Source organism: Corapipo altera, unplaced genomic scaffold (genome assembly GCF_003945725.1).
Source record: "Corapipo altera isolate COAL_440 unplaced genomic scaffold, ASM394572v1 70, whole genome shotgun sequence".
Classification (NCBI taxonomy): Eukaryota; Metazoa; Chordata; class Aves; order Passeriformes; family Pipridae; genus Corapipo; species Corapipo altera.
The window spans coordinates 6,674,690-6,695,928 of NW_020884911.1; the positions used below are offsets into that span (position 1 = coordinate 6,674,690).

The 21,239-nt window shown below is 40.8% G+C and overlaps 1 protein-coding gene and 1 non-coding gene across 4 annotated transcripts in view; both read left to right on the forward strand.

Moving 5' to 3' along the window:
• Positions 1–21,239, forward strand: part of MACROD2 (MACRO domain containing 2) — an 841,263-nt gene that overhangs the window by 363,773 nt on the left and 456,251 nt on the right. The gene's annotated exons all lie outside the window — the stretch shown is intronic.
• On the forward strand, positions 13,059–13,249 carry LOC113952217. Its single transcript, XR_003529452.1, has one exon. It is a non-coding gene; the product is annotated as a U2 spliceosomal RNA (small nuclear RNA).

Here is a 21,239-nt window from a genome sequence, read left to right on the forward strand (position 1 = left end):
TTAAATGGCTAAATGTTTCTTTGTTGTGTATTGTAGACGTTTGTGGGCTTATACGTGGTCTGGATGAGTGACTATACTGTCAGTAATCTGGCAGGAGCTTGGGAGGGCTGTGTGGGGGCAGAGGCAGGCACTGCACTCTGTGCTGAGAAGGGAAGAGGCGCAGGTGAGGGAATCACAGAATGTTCCGAGTTGGAAGAGACCCATCATGATCATCAAGTCTAACTCCTGGTTCTGTGCAGGACACCTGAGGAGTCACCCCATGTGCCAGGGAGTATCATCCAAACACTTCTTGAACTCTGTCAGGCTTGGTGCTGTGACCACTTCCCTGGGGATCCTGTTCCAGTGTCCAGCTATCCTCTGGGAGAAAAAACTTCCCCTGACACAGCCTCAGGCCATTCCCTCTGGTCCTGTCACTGGTCACCACAGAGAAGAGATCAGTGCCTGCCCCTCTTTTTCCCCTCAGGAGGAAGTTGTAGACTGGGATGAGTTCTCCCCTTAGTCTCCTCTTCTGCAGGCTGAACAGACCGAGTGACCTTAGCCCCTCCTCATACGGCCCCTCAAGGCCCTTCACCATTTTTATTGCCCTCTTTTGGATGCTCTCTAATGGCTTAATATCTTCCTTATGTTGTGGTGCCCCAAACTGCCACAGTATTCAAGGTGAGGCCACACCTCACCAGGACAATCCCCTCCCTTGACCAGCTGGGGATGCTGTGCCTGATGCCCCCAGGACAGAGTTGGCCCTTCTGGCTGCCAGGGCACTGCTGACTCAGGTTCCATTTCCCATCCACCAGGACCCCCAGGCCCCTTTCTGTGGCCAGGTGAGAGCTGTCTAAACCTAAAGGGAGGAAGCAGAAACCCTTGAGGTCCTTTCCACATTGCTGCCACACCTTCTGCAGTGGCTTCTTGGCTGTCAGGTCAGCCGGCAGCAGGTCACAGCCTCATCCATCTCCTGTCCCGGACACTTAGCAGCCCATGAGCATTTCCCTGAGGGAAAGGCAGCATCAGAGATACAATGCAGTTGAGGTATTCCATGGCCATTCCTGCACACACTTGGTCCTCTCCCAGCAGTCTCAGGAGTGCAGTAACCACGAGGCCGACTCCTGTCTGAGGGGATAATTGCAATATCCTATGTGTAGGCGTGAGCAGATGTAAACTTCTACAAGGGCAAGAAATACTGCATGGAGTATTTAATCCTTATTACGTACTTAGCCTGTATTCAATACCTTTCTCAAGGCCCTTTTCTGCTCTCTTGGAGCATATGGGCACTGCTGAAATAATATATTGAGGAGGAAACAGAATTTACCCGCTGCCTCAGTAGTGGGCTTCAATTTCTGGGGTTTGTAGCCTTGTATAAAATTTATCTTATCAGTGTCTCGTGATCTGATGACTATTTAGTAATAATGGTCACCCACACAGTGCGCCGGGACGCCACGCTGCTTGGTAATGAGCACTCCTGGAGTTCTGTGAAGGCCCCAATTAATCATCATAGTGCCAATTAAAAAGGCCATTAGAAATACTGTCCGTGGCCATCAATCCTGCAGAGGTGTTCTTTCTCAAGAGGAGCACGTGTAATGCACTCAGATGTGCACACACATGCATACTTCTTCTTCCAGGTCGATGTGACCTGGCAGAGGGATTGGGCACAATGTATTGGCAGTGGCAATGAATTTATATTCTGTCTTACATCATAGCTGTAGTTACATGCCAAATTTATTCCAATCTGCTAAATCTTACATCAGGTTTTCTCTAGTTCTTCATGTGGCACAGTCACAATCAAGCTCTCTTTGGGGCTGCACTGCAGTATTATCTAGGTATGATTTTAAGGCCAACATTCAGAACAGATGCCTTCAGAACAGGGACTTTGTTGTCCCATAGTGTTCTTATTTTATTTTTTTATTAAGAAGTGGAGCTCACGCTTTGAGCAAGAGTTTGAAAATTCTTCAGGGCTTATGGTTTGCTTTTTTCTTGTAAAACATCTGACTAAGTTGTCTAAAGTTACAGTGGGGAACTGGAACCCCCCATTGTCTCATTCTGTGTTCTGTAGGAGGAATGGACCTGGATGGGATGGATCTGTAATAAGTTCATCTTTATCAAGAGTCTACAATTGAACTCATGATTTTTCTCTGCTGTTAGCAAATGGTCTATGAAACACTGCAGCAGATATGTGTGCTATCCTCCTGTTATCACAAAAGATAATCTGCTACCTCTGTCTTTTACTTCAGTAGTTTAGGTACCAGATTTTTGATAAGTGGATCTTGTAATTGATGATATGCCTGTCGGTACCAATGTGGGATATGAGTTTGGCTTTCTGTTTGACACAAGACTCTGAACAACCCATTTACATTTAAAAAATAATGATCCAAACAAACCAATTTCAATACTTTTTGCAGCTTCAAAATCCCAGAAATTATATACGGAGGCTACACATTAAAAGAAGCTCAAAGAGTTATACTTGCACACTTTTTCTTAAGCCTTCTCTTTTGCTGTGATCATCATCATTTAGTTCTTAATAATGTGATCATAGAGCTCAGAGGATTTTTTGGTTGCATAAGGTGACAGGGCTCTAGGAATCAGGCCGGTGCTGTGAAGGAGCTCCATGTCTCATTTAGTTGCTGAAATCATGCGGTGGGAGTTGTGTGAAAGAAGAGATGAGCCCAATACTTGTCTTGTTGCGTGGCCACCATCCTCTCCTCCTGACATCCCCATTCCCAGAGGGAAGAGACAGGGGCCTGGGCAACCACAGTTCCTGCAGCTACCACTGAAATCAGGGGAAGGACCCTCTGAACCCCATAAAATGCTAACAAGGGCTGAATACCCTTAGTGGGTGGACCTGCTGGCTTTTGCATGCAGGAATCTTGGAGTCAATTGACCTTCCTCTTGCTGTGCCCCCGTATCCCACCTTTTATCCAGGAAACGATAAAATGCCTTTGTCAGATGGGAGTGGGAGAGTTTGCAAACAGTAAATAGCTTTGTTTTAAGTAGTCACATGCTGTGCTGCTGAGCACCAGGAAAACTTGATTATATTAAGCATTTTGCATTCAGAGCAAAATCCAGAAGAGTGTTACAAGACAGCCCGAAATCACAATGAGGCCAATTATTAACTAGTTTCCTTTCATTCAGTGAGAATCTGTGTTTGTAATTTATATGGGGCGGAGGGAAGATGCAGCTTGTGAACAAATGTTGGGAGTTTCAAAGGGTGAAATTTTAAATTAGTGTCATTGTCATAATAGGAACATAAGGCTTGTTTCTCTTAAAAGCAAATTTAAAAATGGAGCCTCTTTCCTACCCTTCAACTTAGAATCTTATGATTATCTTAAATCCCAAAATGTGGCTTCATTGTTCATTTCCTTTTTACCAGAATGTAAAATAACAGGAGCTTGAGGTTTTAGTGTATTAAAAAGGAAGTAATCCCTTTTCATTATAACTTCTGGTACTGTTTTAATTAAAGGTATTAGGAGAACCGTCATGTGTGACACATTTTAAAATTCTTATACAGTGTGCTACAGAGTATCTAGGAAGGGGATTATGTGCGTAACTTGTTCACTCACAGTGAAGTGGACCAGATTTTGTTATTCTTCACTGTTTATCACCTGCAACTTGATTGTGAATATTTACGTGGCTAAGAGGAAGAATAAGAGTGTCTTTGTGTGTATGTTCTTTGCAGCTCATAACAAATCAAGGCTGTTTTTAGCAAAGTTGTGTTGTTTGTTCAGATTGAAAGAAACCTCATTAAAGAAAGCTACTTAAAATTTTGACAAACAGTTACAGAAAAGATGAAGAAAATTATTTCCCTTGTTTTATGAGTGGCTTTCTTTTCTTCTGGTTTCACTCCACCATCTTTCCCCACGTCCCTACCAAATATGCCCTCATAGTGTTTCTCAGCATGTATTTGTATGTGCCACCTTCAGCAAAGGATTTTGGAGATTCACTCCATGGCCCTTGGAATCTGTTGGAATCATATGGTGTTACCTGCCTGCCCCAGTGGCGAGGTCCTACCCTTCTGCAAATTCCAAGAATTTAAGAAGGTAATCCAGCAGAATTCCTCTGATCTGATGACTGATGTTTTATGCCAGTGTTATCTCTTATCTCCTAGAGTTTGCACAGTGTCACTACCCTGTAAAACTGTGTCTAAACTATTTTACTGCAGTGATGATGAGTGGTACACAGTGATGGATGAAAATTGCACTGCTTGCAGTTTAGAGTGAAAAATCTTGGGGTTTAACCTCCAACATTTTGAATGAGAAGAGGATGGAGGAAACAATTTGTCCCCAGAAATTTCACTGTAACTTTTTCTGGCTTAAATATTGAAAAGTGTAAAGTGTGTAAGCTTCTAGAAGGATGTTTTAACAGTTGAGTGGTGCTTCCACCCACTCCTGAGCATCCCTGTAAGCCAGGAGTTCCCCCACTTTAACAGCTGCCAGTGCAGCTGACCTGGGTTTTAATGGAAAGAGCTTGTTGATTGATGTTTAAACAAAATGTTGATTTGTTTACATGCCATGTGGTCTCAGTGGACTTGCTTAGATCGCCAGATGCCTTGAAAAGCTGAAGTTTTTGACAATTATAAGGAATTTGTGCAGTTTTTCTGTTTGTCCTTTGTACTATTGTATCCCTCCAGCAGATCTGATTCATGTGTAAGGTGGCTTTCAGTAGGTCTTTCAGCTTTCATATTCAATTAAAAAAAAAAGTTAAACAGGTGTCAAAATTCAGCTGCAATTACTGAATATAAGCACATAAAGCAGTTATTAGGTGAGGCAGGGTTATTGTTCAGAGAGAAAAGTATCCCCCTGAAATAACAGCATATGTTGGCTTTTCTACTGGGATGAGAGGAAGAGTTGTGTCTCACCTAATTACAGGGTGGCTGTGGCCTAATTGCTTTTACCCAAACAATTAACATTCATTCAGGAATGTGGGTGTTCCTTGCACGTTTTTCCCCAGATGAATGGTTCTCAAATTTAGTTACAATAATACAATAAATCCAAATTTATATCGCTGTGAACATACGAAAGGGAGCATAAAATAAATTCATACTTATTCCCATCTGTGCTTGGTACAAGCCTTGATATACTCCTAATGAATATTAGGTCCAAGTGTTTCATCAAACCCCAAATTCTGTCATTTCTTATTACGCAAAAGCAAAGTCTTTATCTTGCAAGTATTTGAAGATTTATAGAGTCCATGTGAAGAAATTTCTGCCCATTGATGCACATTATTAATGAATGCCTTCGGTTCATTTGGGATTTTTGTATGTAGGAAACAGTATTAATAGACTGGTGTGTGTTAATTTGTCTGAAGTGCCTGCAACAGTATTTATTTAAGTGCAGATGTCCCGTGGAGATTTTGCAGTGCCAACACTTCAGCAGAGCGCCCAAGGTGAAATTTTATAAGTTATCTGGAGGGTGTCTCAACCTCAGTTGTAACAGTAACCAACTGCATCAAACATAATGCAAATAATAGAATTATTTGCAAAGTTCCTATGGATAAGTGATTGTTATAATAAGTATTTGTTGAGGGGATATGAGATGCTAAATCTGAAAGGGCTCAAAAGGGTGCAGTGTGTGAGCCGACATGTCGGCTGTGGGTTGTGTCATTCTGCTGCACCATCAAGTTGCTCCAAGAACAGAATATATTTTGGATAACAGAATATATCTTTGTCAAAGTGCCCTCACTTAGATGTTTTCACTCTCTCTACTCGAGAATCTGGGATGCAGCAGAGGCACACTCTGTTCCTCAGACATCTCAGAAGACAGCTGGAGTCCCTGTAATTTTTGATTTCATGGCCATTGTAATCTCCCTCAGTTGTTAGCAGTGTGACACCCATCAGGAGCAGCTTTTGCAGCACTTTCGGTCACTGAGTGAACTGAAACTCTTGGTTTGACAGCAGATTTCCGAGAAGCCCAGAAAGCCCTGTGGGAACTGGTTTAAAATCCCAGATAAAATGAAGGAACGACCCCCAAGGTGTCAAGTGTCCCTCCAGTGAATCTGAGCACGCTTTTCATTTCCTTGTCAGTGGGAAGAAAACAGAGCCGCTTCCCTGAGAATGTGGAAGAAATGCCGTGTAACAGCCTTTTGCAGGAGAGGTGAGGTCCTCTCCCACAAGAAGCAGGAGAGCAAAGCTGGTGTCTGTCACCTTCCTCCCCTCCGCAGCTGCACATTAAACATAAGTTGCTGTGGGTAGAGGGGCAGGCAACAAGTAAGTGGGGTAAACAAATAGCTCTTACTGAGTTTATTCCCATTATTCCTTCTGAGAAACCAAGGAGAGCCTCTGATAATTCACTGGTGAAAACATTATGTACAGTTTTTACCACCTCGTGAATTTTCTTTTGATATGTTGGGCAAAGTGAAAAAGCGTAAAATTGAAGCAGGGACAGAAGAGGGGAGGAGAAAAGGAAGGGCAAGTCCTAGGGAGCGAGTCCTACAATGCCAGCCCTTAAAGCCTAGTAAAATGCTGTTTAAAACTGCTGAGTACGAAGCAAACCTCGCCTGGGTCAGCTTTCCAGCGTGACAGCAATAAACATGCGGCCAGTATCCAACCCGACAGCAGAGCCGTTCAGGAATACAAATACTGGGAATGCTCTGTTCTACTTATGCACCAGAAATGTGATCCGTGAGCCGGGACTTCCCTAACAGCCCGCTGTCTCTCCCGTTTCATGAGCTTCTTCCATGGGAAACACAGCCTTTCCAATCCCACAGGAGGAGAGAGCCTCTGTCTCCGCGGTCCTATTTGCAACCTGTGCGCTCTGTGAACCGCGCCGTGTGTGTGGGATTTGTTAAGGGATGCACTGGGACCAAACATGTCACAGGCAGACTTGTTATGGATGAAACCCTGTTGACAGGAAGGATTAGCTGCAACAGGGAGATAAAAACAAGAAGTCATGTTTTTTGAGGGCGATTGTGGTGCAAAATTTTGATTATTTATTGGGCGAGAAGATAGTCAGGGCTTTGTGTTATTAGAGATTCTATACCCGAGGAAACTGGCAGCAGTTTCAGCCTGGTGCTGCCAAACTGTACTCCAGAATCTGAGGTTTCATATGAAAAAGGGGGTGGGGAAGCAAAACAAACAGAAAACCCTCTATACCCTGCAGCTGCAGGGAAAATGCTCAGAAACTCACTGTGACCAGGGTTGTGTTCTTGTCTTGAGTCAGCAATCAGCTTGAAGCAATACCTTTGAGAAGAGCGAACTGTGCTGGTCATTTCAATGCATGTGAGCTATGAAGCCTGACATGTTTACACAGCAGCCTGCTCCTTTTGGGGCTTCTTTTTGTGAAAACCTCAATGTTATGCGTGCTGTTGGAGAATGTGTTTTCTTGGGGCAGAAGAAGAGAATCAGAAAGAAGGTCTATTATTTAAATAGACCTTTAAAAGTGTCTTCCTCTCTTCTTCTCTCCCCACCCCACACACCAAAAAAAAAAAAAAAAAAAGGGAAGAAAAAAAGGAAAAAAAAATGCAAGCAACTTTTCAAACTGTGGAGAAACAAGGGATATTTTCTTTGCCCGCCAGAAAAAGCTTTAGTCATATCCGGACTCTTGAAAAAATCAAAACAAAACTCCCTTCTTCCTACTAACCCCTACATTCTCTGTAGCACCATATGCCCTAACTTAGAATTATCCAGCTTTTCATACATTCCACTTCTGCCCTGACAGCTATGTGTACAACAGTTGCACAGAGTCAGAAGGCAAATCTGTGAGGCACAAAGAATAAAGAGCTTGGTGCCAGTTTAAAACAAATGTAGTGAATATGGAAGTAAATAACTAAGTAAAGCTGGATACTGATGGTGTTTTTTCATTTCTGTGTGTCTGCCTAAACCTCCTGTCTCCAATTTACCTACACAATACTGTGCATTTCCATTTTCACATTTGCTTTGCTGAATTTATGTAAAGCAGGCTGCAAAATGGAGGGGATCGTGTACCTCCTGATCATGATCATCCCGAGGAACCTGTTAATCAGTGGAACTATTGTATGGTTACATGGCTCATACCATGTTTGAGCATTGGGGCTCAACAAGAGAAAAGCACTGTAATTGCTAACAATTAGTACTGGCTAAGCCTCACAAGGTTTACTTAAGAGTCCCCTCGCGTCAAATTCATATCCAAAGCTATCTGAAGTATCTAAACCATTTAAGAATTGGGGAGGTAATACCTTGTCATTGTATGAGGCAGAAGACCTGTGTATGAAAGGGCAAGGGGATTTTGAAATAATTACTGGCTCTGCATTTAATTTGAGTCAATGAAAATGCCAGAATGATTGAAGTGTTTATGCTGAAGATCAAGGAGTTAGATTGGAATAGGGTAATCAAAACCAGGGACATCTCTCTTTAAGATTTTTAATATTTCTCAGGGAAGAGATAATGGAGGACTATGAGAGTACAGCGAGGGGAGTGTTGGAAGGAAAATCAGGATCAGAGGTCACACCTGTGTGAAGCAATGGCTTGAAAATGACAGGTAAAAATAGAAATATGCTTCACTTGGCAGTGATGAATGGGTTCCTTGACCTGAGGAGGAAGACGAGAGGTGGCTTGGCACTGTGGAGACGGTAATTTGATAGTGGCAATTACAGGTGAAAAAGTTAACCGGTAAAAATACGATGGAAAAAATGACTGGTCCTAATTAGCCATGGTGCTCATGCCCCTGGGCCTTGATTACTGGAGTAGCTGTGGTTTTCTAAAGCCACGACTGGGATACTTTGTTTGCCGTTTTTCCATACATTTGGTGTGATTCTTGCATCCCTATTTGCTCCACCTGTTCCCAATATGCCTTCTACTTTGTCTATGCTTTCCTTATCTTCGGTGCTGGAATATTCTGCATGACTCACCCTCATCTTTCCTCTGACACCACAAAACTGACCTTGTAAAGTGGATAAACTGCTGGGCCTGGCTCATAGAGTCAATATTGCTAAACCTGGGACTGTATGTTTAGTTACCACGACGTGGGAGGTGGGAATCAGTCATATCTTGCTCACACATCTCTTGTATCCCAAGGGCAGGAAAACATTTGCCAATGGCCTATAGCTGTGCCTCTGTGCAAGCAATAAATGCCAAGAGTCTTGTCAGCTTTTTACATACTCAGGCAAAAAGCATGTTATGGGACTGTTGGCTGCCTCAGTTCAAACATGAGGCTTGGATTTTGAGGTTAGTAGAGGTCTGCTTGCTAAAGAGAGGTTCTGATCAAGAAGAATTATGAAAATGGCAATAAATGCCACATTTTAAAAGGTAATAAACTGATATTAATGTTGAAGGCTGAGCTTAGCAAACATTAGCAGCAGCCTGAACCACCTACCTTTATGTACCTTCCTCCTGAGCATGAGGAGCCAAAGGAGCCCCGAGTCCCGCAGTGATTTCCTAAAGGACCAAGGAGTCAAATGTGCTTCACAGGCACCATGTTCATGGGGTTTGTTCCCTTGTGGGTAGGTTTCAGTTGTATCTGGCCATGTAAGTTCCTTATGTACATGTGATACTGATCCATTTCTCAGCTAAAAGTACCAAGCACGTTGCAGTTTAGGATGGTGCAGTTAATCGTGTTTGGACACCATGATGCCAAGTTTTGTTTTGGAATATGGTGGATGGAAATTCGGAAAAAATAGTGAAATGCCATGTTTAGCATAGTTCTCTCCTTTCACAGTTCTTTGTAAAAATGTACCAAAGATCTCTTCTAAAGAGTTGAGGTGAAAATAAATAACATTTCCTACGTCAGATTGGGGTTTGCTTGCTTGTACACCCAGTCAGGAGTTACCAGTTACTTGCCGAGTTCTGGTTTCTACGCTATCATACACCAGCTTGGAGACTGTCAAATCCAGTGACCCCTTAGGCAAGCACTCATATCCCTAGTTCTCCCTCTTCCCCTTCCCTGGACCTGAAGTTTGATTAGTGTTTAGACATTGCTTTGAGATAATGATAATGTGCCTTTTAATTAGCATCAATATTTCTAGTCTTTTGGGGAATAATAATGCGCTTCCTTTTTACTCCTTGACTGTTGACAGATGGCTACTTATTAAACATCATTAAATTCCGATATCAATCATTTTTGTGCTTTACAAAATATGCTCGTCATTTAAAGGAAATGACATCTATAGGAGGAGATTTTCCACACGGATTATGTAGACTTTGATGCAGTGCTGCAGCAGCATTTGGTGGAGGGAGGCCTTGTTTTTTAAGACATTACAAGTATAATCTCCAAGGCCTTGTTAACTTGTCATTTCAGTGTATATGTGCATGTTAAAGGCAGCTCTTGTCTGGAAGTGGCCGAATGTTTTTGAGACAAAGCCACTATTTAAACATTTAGAAACATGAACTTTTGAGAAGCCTGTGGTTACATGCAGAAAACATTTCATGTATTTACACAGGAATCCATATTGTGTGTGACTCTGTGAATGCCATGGAAAAGTGAAGATGGATTCCTGTACATTATTTGCAGCAAGGCTTTATTTGACTTGATGCATTCTTGGCAGGAGCCTCCAATTTGTTACTTGTGAAACTTTGTTTAATGGGTACAATTACGATCTGCATTGTGCCCTTGCTCATCTTAATAGCAGTATTAATTTGCAGGAAGGGACAAAAATCATCTTGTGGAGTTATCAAGCGGTGTTTAGGCTTTCTGAATGCTAATTAATTCAGAGCTCAAATGCTGTACCTGCTGTTTAAAAGGCTGGCAGCTTGTATTCATCACCTGAGTGACAGCTGTTCCTAGCCTTTTTTGCTCTTAAAAAAGGAGTGGGGAAGATTAACTCCTTCCATGCTAATGACTGCCATATTGAGGTTACATTTCTGTTCACCATTTAAATTTAAAAAAAAATGTCCTCTAACAGATTGGCTGACTTTTACAGTGTATTAGAGAAAGGATTGGTGACTGTATGTTGTTAAGAGAGATTGCAAAATATTTCTCCATTACACTGTTTGTTTTTCTGGGTAGGGAAAAAAAAAAAACAGTCTCTCTGACATTTGATGCCAAAACCAGATCCTCCATGTAAGCCAAAAGAGAAAGAATTAAAATATTGTTAAGTCAGACTTGAACATTTACAGTGAGTTTGGAATCTGAAGAATTTTTCTCTTGGAGTCAAATCCTTTTTTATAATATTTACTGTCAAGAAAATATTTATTAGTTGCAATTCAATTAAATGTTCACTTAAACCATTTAAATGTCACACAAAATAGTAAAGAACAGTTTTATATTTTATATCCTGCATTCAAAGCTCGTTGAGTTGTTCTTTATTGAACTAAACTCCCCTGCACTAGGAAGAAGTGGTTATCTTTGGTAATAAAAAAGAGGCTTTAAAGGCATACAGATAATTTAATTTAATTTAATCTGAGAAAAAGTATCAACTGGTACAATGCAGATGTTCATACCCAGGTTTGGGAGGATTACAGTCTGCCTGACTGATTGAGGAAGTGAGATCTAATGTTGGATTACGTTCCTTCTTTTTCACAGAGGAACTTTGAGCTAAAATATATGTTTGCTCCACCTCTCTATTCCCTACTGCCCCAAATCAAAACATTTTAATTATACTACCTTTCCTTTTTGGAGGAAACATGAGGCAAATCAACAGTTGTCTTATGTCAAAGGGTATTGCTGAACTACTGACACCAAACAAAATTCCACAAAAGTTAGGATTTTAGGGTAAATCCAAAGGTTTTTTCTTACTTTAAAGACTTATACAGTCTGGTATGTGTTTTGCTACATAAATATTTCAGAATTATGGATGTGCAGCAGATATGTCACAATAATACAAAATTCTCCTTCGCATTTTGGGGGCCCTGTATCTTTAGGGAAACTCGGGGTGGACTTGGCTAAAGCCTCTGGGCTTTGATTCTGCTCACATTGGGTTTTCCGCATTCTGATTCAGTAAATCTCATTAGGCACATGTTTAACTTCAGCATTCACCGATAGTTCTGTTGACTTCAATAGCAAATTAAGCACATGCTTAAATGTTGTTCAGAGCCTTAGGGAAAGGCGATTAAACCAAAGAACAAAGCTCTGCTAATAAAATATTTTAACTCATTAAAATCCAGTAGATTTGCTGATACTGATTCACTGAAGACTTTTGAAAGCAAAACAATTAGCTTATAGTTGGCTGGCTCCCTTGTGCAGCTTGGAGCACCAACATCAGTATATTAGCTGGGTATTTCTGCTGTGACAATGCATTTCCTTTTACTTTTGACCTGCTGTTGTATTCTTACAGATAATTAGTGATTATAATGAGTGATTGAAAATATAATGGGAAGTAAAAAGGTTTCCAAACCTGTTTACCAAGTATTCTTGAAAATGAAAATAATTTTTAAGAAATTGTTGTCTTGGTTCGAGTTACTCAAATATCTCTTGTTATTATTTGTTAACTTCAAAAGGTGCTTTTAGTTTCCATACACAATGATGTTTTTTTGAAGCTTTAGCAGTATTGATTTAGTACTCTTTGTGTGTCAACTTCTTCTATGTTAATTTGCAGTGGAGTTTGATACAGAGTATTTAAAAATCATGCTTTAGCAACACTGAGATGTTGTCTTTGAATTAGCGTGCAAGATGCTCTAATGAGTCCAGCAAGGACTAAGAGCATTCACTGCAGTATTTAGTTCTGGTTTTAATTTTTTATTTATTAAAAAATCCCTCAACTTTCTAGAATTTTGTGAAATATTTTCTGTAGGGGAGATGTGTTTCTAAAATAACCCCATTAGGATTCATACGGCAGAAGATGCCTTAATTGTTTGGAACAGGGGATGTAGGGGCAGCAGAAGGTTGAAGGTTAGAGGGAAGTTTTGTGTGTTTTCTCTTTTTATTTAGTTTATTGTAGAGGAAATACTCAGATCAAGACCAGGATATTTTGGGAGGCTGGACATGGCGTCGTTAGCTCTCCCGAGTTCCTGTCCAGGAACAGTTCCTGTGTGTGCAAAATCACGAGTTCACTGAGGTCCTGGAGTGAGTTATTTGAGGTCTGCAGGCTGTCTGCAGCTTCTTGAAACAAATCTGAGTGCTAAAGCTCTGTAATTGTCACTACCGCGGTGTTAAAATCTTGGGATGATTCAGTCTCAGCATGTGCACTGAGTCAGACCCAGAAACCACCGACTCTGCTGATTCGTGTTTGCCTCTTGACCTTTTGGCAAAGATCAAGTGCAGCATATGTTTTTATCAGTTTAATATCTGTTATGTCCTCAACTGGAGGATTTTATATTAAATGAGTTCGGGGACTGGGAAATGTACTCGGAGCTTACGCCATCCCCTCCATGCGTGAAGCTGGCGATTGCTGTGTTTTCTAGGATGGTGTGAAAAGAAAAAGGAAAAAAAAAGCAACGAGTCCCCTAATGATCATAAAAGAGTGCGAAGGGAAGAGCAGGAACAGAGCAAGCATAGATTATGCCTCTTCACAATATTCTCTTAATCCCCACCAATTTTCAGCTCAGGGGGTTCCTGAGCCACTATAAAACCCCAGTAAAAATAAAATAAAATAGCACTTCTTGATTGTATTTTAGTCCTGTTTTCAGTGTCTTGTCAACCCCTATTAATATCCATTTTGCAATGTCTAGTATTATAACATCAGATTAGCACCCTCAGGACTGGGCAATACTTTGTACCTCCTGGATTCAGTGAGCCTACACTTGCTCTCATCCTTGTTGAACAGCAGGTTCTTGCATCACTGGTGCTCTTTATTTTCATTGACCTCTCTAGTTGCTTTTTTTCTGAAAAATGAGATAAAACACCAATCAGAAATAACTGCAGAGTCCAAAAGAGAAGAAATGTACTGCAAGATAGTTAGAGGGTACATATGGGATTTGCATGGTTTTGATTGGGTTTGATTGAAGACCGTCAGAAAGAAACAGATGCGGTCGGTATCTTTGAGGAAACCTTGTTTAGACACAAGCATTTCCAATATACAGATAGGCCAAAAACTAGGGAAAACTGGTGTTCCCTTGAACATTTTTGATTGATTAAATACCAGCTTAATGCATTTTATAAACTGGAGGTCCAGAGCTGCTCCTACGTGGCACAGTCATTGGCCAAAGGGAGCTGGTTTTGTTTGACCTGTGACAGAGTCACCGCCGAGGTCCATGTAATGCAGCAGGTGATGACAAGCGTGGTTTATGACATCTTTTGAACCAGAATCAAGCCACTAAAGGCCAAGCTGATGTGACAGGGTGAAAACTGGGAGTTGTATTAGGAGCAAAATGAATACAGTTTGGGTGGAGAGTGATCAAAATCATTTCTAGATGACATAAGAGTTTGACCCTTCAAGGGTTTTTTAATAAGTACGTGAAGTAATACAGAAAGGAAGAACCTTTGTCATTGTAAATTAGTGTCCTTGAGTTAAGTCTCATTACCAAGACACCTTCACTTTTTTAATTATTTGACCTGCCATGGTTAATAAAAGGGAAGCTAATTCGGTGTGACATTTTTGGTGGTAACTTGGTGCCCTACCAACTTAATTGCAGGAAAATAAAATAATAGTTCCCAAAAAAATCCCATACTTTACGTTCCATGCTTTTGGAGTTGGCTGATGATTTATAAGTCATTTATGGCCTCAGTATTTCAATTAGGGCACGTTGAGTAAAGGTGATGTTGGGGGAGTGGCATTAAGTGTTTGTTGATTGTAACTATTTTAGTGATGAGAAATACTATATTTTAATTCTTTAATATTTCTGTTTAGAACAACAAAAAAAGGAGTTATCTGCAAGATAGAAATGCACTGCAGCAAAATGCCATCTTATTGCTATGCGTGCTATGGTGCTTACAGGTTATTGTCAATATACAGTGTCTACTGGAAAGGAAGCTTTTGTTTGTCATGGGAACAAAATGATTGCTACTCATTTTTCTAGAGTGCTGAGTTCTTTAAGCAAAAAGCATTTTGATCCTGGGATAAATATTGATTCTCTCTTTTCTCTCTCTGAGAAAATTAATTTAGTGTGAGTTGTATACACCCAGGTGAGGTGAGGGCAGCTCAGGGACCTTACAGGCTACTTAAACCTGTGACATGGGTCACATTCAAGAAGTGGCTTCATTACCCCTAGGTCAGCATATAGATGCTGGTGCTTTTGAAGAGTGTCTCCTGGGGCAGAGCAAGGGAGGATTCATGGGCCACTATATCATCTAGTCACTCGTGGGGCTCTAGCAATAGGATCACAGGCTTTCTTTTTTTCTAGCCAAAATGTAGTAGCATCTATCTGCCTTCTTTCCTGTCCACCTCCCCCTCCTAAGTGGTCCTGGACCCTAAACTCAGGTGGTCTAGGTGATACCATGGTCCCTAAGAAATCCTCTTCACGGGGCAGTGGGGAAAAAGTAAAGAGGTTGGCAATAGCCAAGTCTTCTCTATATAAACAGGCTGAAAACATGGAAGAGAGAACGCATAATGTTGAGATAATGGATGGGAATATGTTTACAAAACTGAGCAGCCACTGATTCTTCCACTCTCAGCTGACTTGGGGCATCCTTGGAGTGGGGCTCAGTGGCATATCCTTGATACACAAACTGAAAGAATTGACAAGACCAACAGAAAGAGCTGGACAGATTTCTCTAAAGAATTGCACTCTTCCACTTCCTTCTCTTTGCAACTCTCTTAAGAGGCCACTGTTTGAGAAACCTATGAGCCTTTGCAGATGGCCACATGTGCCTGCTGCTATCACAGTGTGTGATATCAATCTGTGTCCATGTGCATCCCTACTGGATTCAAAGCATAAATCCATGTTATTGTGGAAACTATGTTACGTGAGCGCAAAATTTCTGCTGCCCCAGCTTCAAATTTAACTGTCATTAGTCAATTGACAGTTAGACAAGATTGATGGGTTCCCTTTGGAGAGTGAAACCTATGGGGTCTTGTTTTCACCATTACAAAAGCAACAATTAGCATTCTAAGGTATTAGTTTAGTGGAATTTATTGCAACACCTCAAGCTTTGGTATCTGTAAAGTCTGTGTGAGCTTCTGACATGTTGAATCACTGGATATCATTGTGAAAGTATTTTTTGGTGTTTATATCCTGTACACTGGTCTTTGTATTACAGCACTGGCCATTTCCTTAGTAGAATGTTTTGAAGAGATGAAGAAAAATAGAAAAGGATAAGAAAATGTTAGGGATTGTACACCTCTAACACAATGTTAACTGTACATCTATGGTGCAGTGTTATCATGCTTTTGTTCCAGAGTCAGTACTATTGAATTAATGTTGAAATCACATTTAATTTCATTTTTTATTTTTTACCCCTTATATTAGGTTTTAAAAAAACCTCCACCACATGAGAAAACAAACAAAAATGAGCTCTAACATATAACTTACTTCTTCTGTGCCTCAGAAGGCACAATCCTGCCATTGACTTTCTGAAAACAATTAAGATTGTTTGAGAAGGCTTTAAGCTAAAACAGAGACTTTCATATGGCCTGTATTACCTCTCCTCCCGGGAATGCATTTTCTTAAAGTGACGATTTATGAGATTCAATACTAATGTCAAACTTGGTTCTGCTGTGTGAAGAAACATAATTAAAACACCAGAATAGCAGAACACGAGCAGCGGAACATTGTTGAACTTGTAGATATTTCCACATAGGTGATGTAAAATTCGATGGAACAGTGATATGACTGTTTGAGGCATGTCCGTGTGAGATGTAAGAAAAACAAGCCTAAAGCAACTTCGCTGTTTCCCTCAGAAGGATTTTATCCAGAGAGGAAGATGCAATATTTATGTGCAATATCAGCTGCGTATTTTTAGAATAATTTTAAATTCCTTTATGGTAAGTCTCTGTGTGATTAGGGAATAGATACAAATCAGATGAGGTAACAGTTTGTCCCATTTGTGTGAAGTGGTCTTCCAGGATAAAATTACAATTTATTTCCTTCTAAATGCGGTATTCATTTGGGAGTAAATTAATTAAGGCTGAGCAGATAAGTATCTGCTGTCGTTCTGCAGTCATGACATGGCAAGGCACTTGGTATCTCTGTGCAAAACTCATTTGTACATGAAAAAAAAATGAGGTGCCTGTGCCTATTGTTTCTAGCACTGTTACGTGATACTTTAAATAAATAACTTAATTCCATGTTCAACATGCCCAAAGGTATAGTATTTTATTATTGTTATTATTAGCTTAGATTGCGATAGTGTAACAGCTCTTTCCTCATTTGAGAGCTTCTCTCATGAGGCAGGAATGTGGTCTCTGCACTGGGCCCTACCTGGTTTACTGCTGTATCCGTGCTGTGCCCTGAACTAAAGAAGATGAACATGATGCAGATCAAGGATCAAGCAATCCTCATGGCCAGGGAAGACCTTTTGGGAAGTTTTATCAGTGGGGTCATGATATGAATTGCTTAGTTACTCTGTACATGCTGGAAAACTGGGTGGTTTCCTTGTTTATCTTTGAGAGAACATCAAAAATTCACACAGAAGAAATGTTAGAGGCTGTCTGGGTTTGAAACGGTCCTTTAAGACAACAGAGAAGTGCACACAAGCTTTCCGTTGGGCTGTAGCAGATCATTGGCTTGATGTCTACATCTGTTTAAGCAAAACTGCTTTCTGTGCTTAGTCTAGTCAGACTGTGTCATTTTCTGTTGAATTATTTTTCTCTCTTAAATTAGGCTAATTGCAAAATGGCTTCACATAACAATATTGCCTGCAAAGGTATGTGTTTCCACATAGGTGTGAGGTGGATGGAAAATCAAGTGCTGAATCTTTTAAAAATGCTTCTGATTGCCATCTTCCAGCAGATATTATGAGAAATGATATAGCTGGAGTTTAATCATAAACTTTTCCCCTTCCTGACAGTACTGACATTTATTTTCTAGACAAACAGATGAATCTTAGATAATGAGTTGTTTTGATCACTTACGATGTTAATGCAAAACCAAGGCCCATATATTTCAACCCTGTAGCTCTGAATTACCAGTAAAAGACTGAAAGCCTAAAAGCTGATGCTGTGCAGACTTACAAGCTACTCTAAAAGTAGATCCATTTAGCAGGCTCCAGCCTGGGGTAACAAACCACTGCTGAGCCATGGGTGGCTGCACGTGGAGGAGTCTGCAGGGCAATCCATCATCCAGTGGACATCTGCACTGGAGGCTGAATATTTAGTAACATTCCCTTTTTTTAAAAGTGAAACTTTACCTGGCTCAGGCTCTTGCTGTGAGTGAAGTTGAGTGGTAGCCTGTGATCCCCACAAGCCTGATTCCTACCAAGCTTTCAAGAGGGTTTCACAGCACTGTCTGCACTTCTAAATGTCTGATTGTCCAAATAGCCTCCATTAGAGCTGAAGGAGGAAATGTGGGTGTGTAAAAAAAGGAAAGGATTGAACAGGGAGATGCTAAATATAGAAAATAATATGGAAAACTGAGAATAATTATCTCTTCCATCTTTAGCATCCCTGTATTTCTGTATGAAGAGCAGTGTAAAGAAGCTTGGTGAGGGCTCCATGCATGTAAATCCCTAAGGCACAGGAATTTACGTCTGTGACATGTTTTTGGATACTGGAATGAGATTTTGCTTCTGAGGTTGGTTTCCAATAGTCAGTTTAGGAAGCATGATGTTAAGTATTTCTCCTGGGAGCAGTACTAGAGTACATGTAATTCAGCTAAAGTAGCAAATTTAGTCTTTGAACCTTCTTGTTCCCCTGATCTTAAAAATATTTTGCTGTGTGTAGGGCTTTTTTTTTAAAAAACCCTAGATGTCTAACCCAAAGGCCACGTACAAGCCTTCAAGTTTAACCTTTTCATTTTGCTTGACACTGCAAAAGATGATAAGAGGGGAATGCTGTCAGACAGTTTACACAGAGGATGGAGAGTGGTGGTGGTGAAGGGGATAATGACTTTGGCTCTGATTTTCCTCCTCCCGCTGCAACAAGGCATCTGTATTCTCTGCTGGGTGCAACCAGCCTGCAGGAAACTTTCCTTCCTGCAAGCAACAAGTAAGTCAGCAGATCATCTGGGAAATTAAAGAGACACCAGAGCTGGACTTGTGATGATCTGGTTTTAGAGAAAAAGAAAAGAAAGTGGATGGCTGGTGAAGGGGAATGGTGGGAAGAACGTGAGGGAGGACTTGGGTATGCTTCTGTCTGCAGAATTGTAGGGATAATACTGCAATGGTGTCAGGTGCCATGAGCCATAAGGATGGATCTTTGTCTTCCATTTCATGCACAAAGGGGAGAGCTCAGTCAAAAATCAACTTGCAGCTGGGTGGCACTTCAGAAGGATCACTGACAGTAGTGAGGGAAGAAGACAGAATGTTCCCGGGCTGAGATGAGCTGAAGCCTTCTCTTACCATATAATGGCTTATTATACCATTGCATTCAGGCAAATGTGTGCAGTGTAACAGTATGTCAATTATTTTATCTGGCAATCAGAGCCTTCATTTTGTGCTGCAGAAACAAATGGCTTTTTCAATTGCTTTAATACGCTGTGTTCTTTAAATTAGCTAGTCTATAGGCAGCACACAAACAGCACCCTCCAATATTATTGCAGAAAATGAACAGCATGCGTGATGCCTACGCTCATCTGCAAGAGAAACTGCAGAGTGACATAGATTCTTGTGGTTTGCTTCCATATGAACAGCTCTGAATAAGTGTCCGTTCTCAAGAAACACACATTTGCTGCAGTGTGGCTCAGGGGAGGCTCCGTGTCTATTTGACATGCTCTCAGTGGAGAATTGCTTATCCATGCCTGATCCTGGCGGGTTTCACCTTCCTAAAGAAACTAGCATAGGTCAAAAGTTGGCAAGATGGATTGAAAAGTGCTTCCAGCTGATGGAAATGCTTTTGGTAACCAAGTGGGGGAATTTGAAATCTAATCTACTCTTAATGGAAAACCAGCAAATATTCCATGTTTCAACGCGAGCAAGCTATTCCAGTATCGAAGTGCTGACATACAAGAGTTTTTCAAATAACAGACTTGAATCAACTATTTTTGCACCAAATGACAAATACAAAGTATCTTCTTTAATGGCCTGTGATATGCTGAAAGAACTTCTTGTTTACGAGTTCACTGCAGTGCTAATAGACGCACCTGGATGGGAGTGTCTCCCGACTCCCCTTCCTCCACCAGTTATTACCTTTAGTGATTTTGGCATTCCAGATTTCTCATTTCTTTCCCTTTCTAAATTCTTAGTATTTTCCCTTCTGTAGTGCAAACTTTCCCTCCTTTGCCTGAATAGTCAACATTTTCTACTTTCTCATCCAAATTTCTTTTCCCTGTTTACTTTTTTCACTCCTGCCTGTTTGCCATGTTTAGGTTCTTCCATATGCCATTTCTTCACAAGTTGTTCCCATATTGTCCAATACTTTGAGGAAAACACACGTTCTCAGTTGTTACCTATTCCTCTGCAGGAAAGAGTACGTGCTGTGAGCGTAGGATGAGAAGAGTGTGTCTTGTTGGGCAGAGATGATTTTATTCCTCCTTGATTTTCTTAGCTGCTTTTCTTTGCCTTCCATTCCTTCCATCTGTCTCTGACTGTAAGCAGAGTGTAAAGCAAAAGAAGGCCAAGTATCTGTTAGTTTTCCTGTTGAAATACAGAATAATGAGTGATGTGAGTCAGAAACTGAGTAATACTGGGCACAACAGCATAGAAGTGCTTTACATATATTATTTTTATAATTTTCCTTTATTCCTTTGTTTGTCCTTTTTTTCTCCTTGTATCTCTCCCAGCTCATGCATACAACTAATTTATGTATTATAGGAGATCTTTAATCAGAGATGGTTATCTTATCATCTCGCTGGAACAAGGGACTCCTTTGGTATAGGAATTGTACCAGGAATGCTAAGCTGATGAAACTCCTTGTTGTACCTATACTTGTGTATGTCCTCACCCTGCCCTTTGAGGATTTCCTACTCAAACTTGTGTATGCAAATTTTAATGTATATTCAGAACTAAACACGGCAAGGAGCCCTTACAGTTGTTTTGGTAAAATCTTTAAAAACAGAGTCAAAACCTGATTTCTCCTGACAAGGACAATCAGCACTGACAGATTTCTGCAGTGCAGGAGCAATATGGCTTTGACTGTCTTGAGCAAATTCCCCCACTGCCGACTGACTACTGAGATTAAGTGGAATTTCTAACAAATCCTGTTGCAATGGGTCAAGCACTGTCTCTCTAGTTGCACTTATTTGTTGCAAGCCTCAGTAGAGGTTTATTTTAACTCAGTCATTTTATGTTGCTTGGAATATTTTCCTTCTCTGCTATGGATAATGGATGACCACTTGGTTAATGTTTGACGGCAGTTACACCACACATCTCCCAAAGTTAAGTGTCCCTGTGTCTTTATGCGAGAACTGACCTTCAGGGACAGTAAACATATTGTTT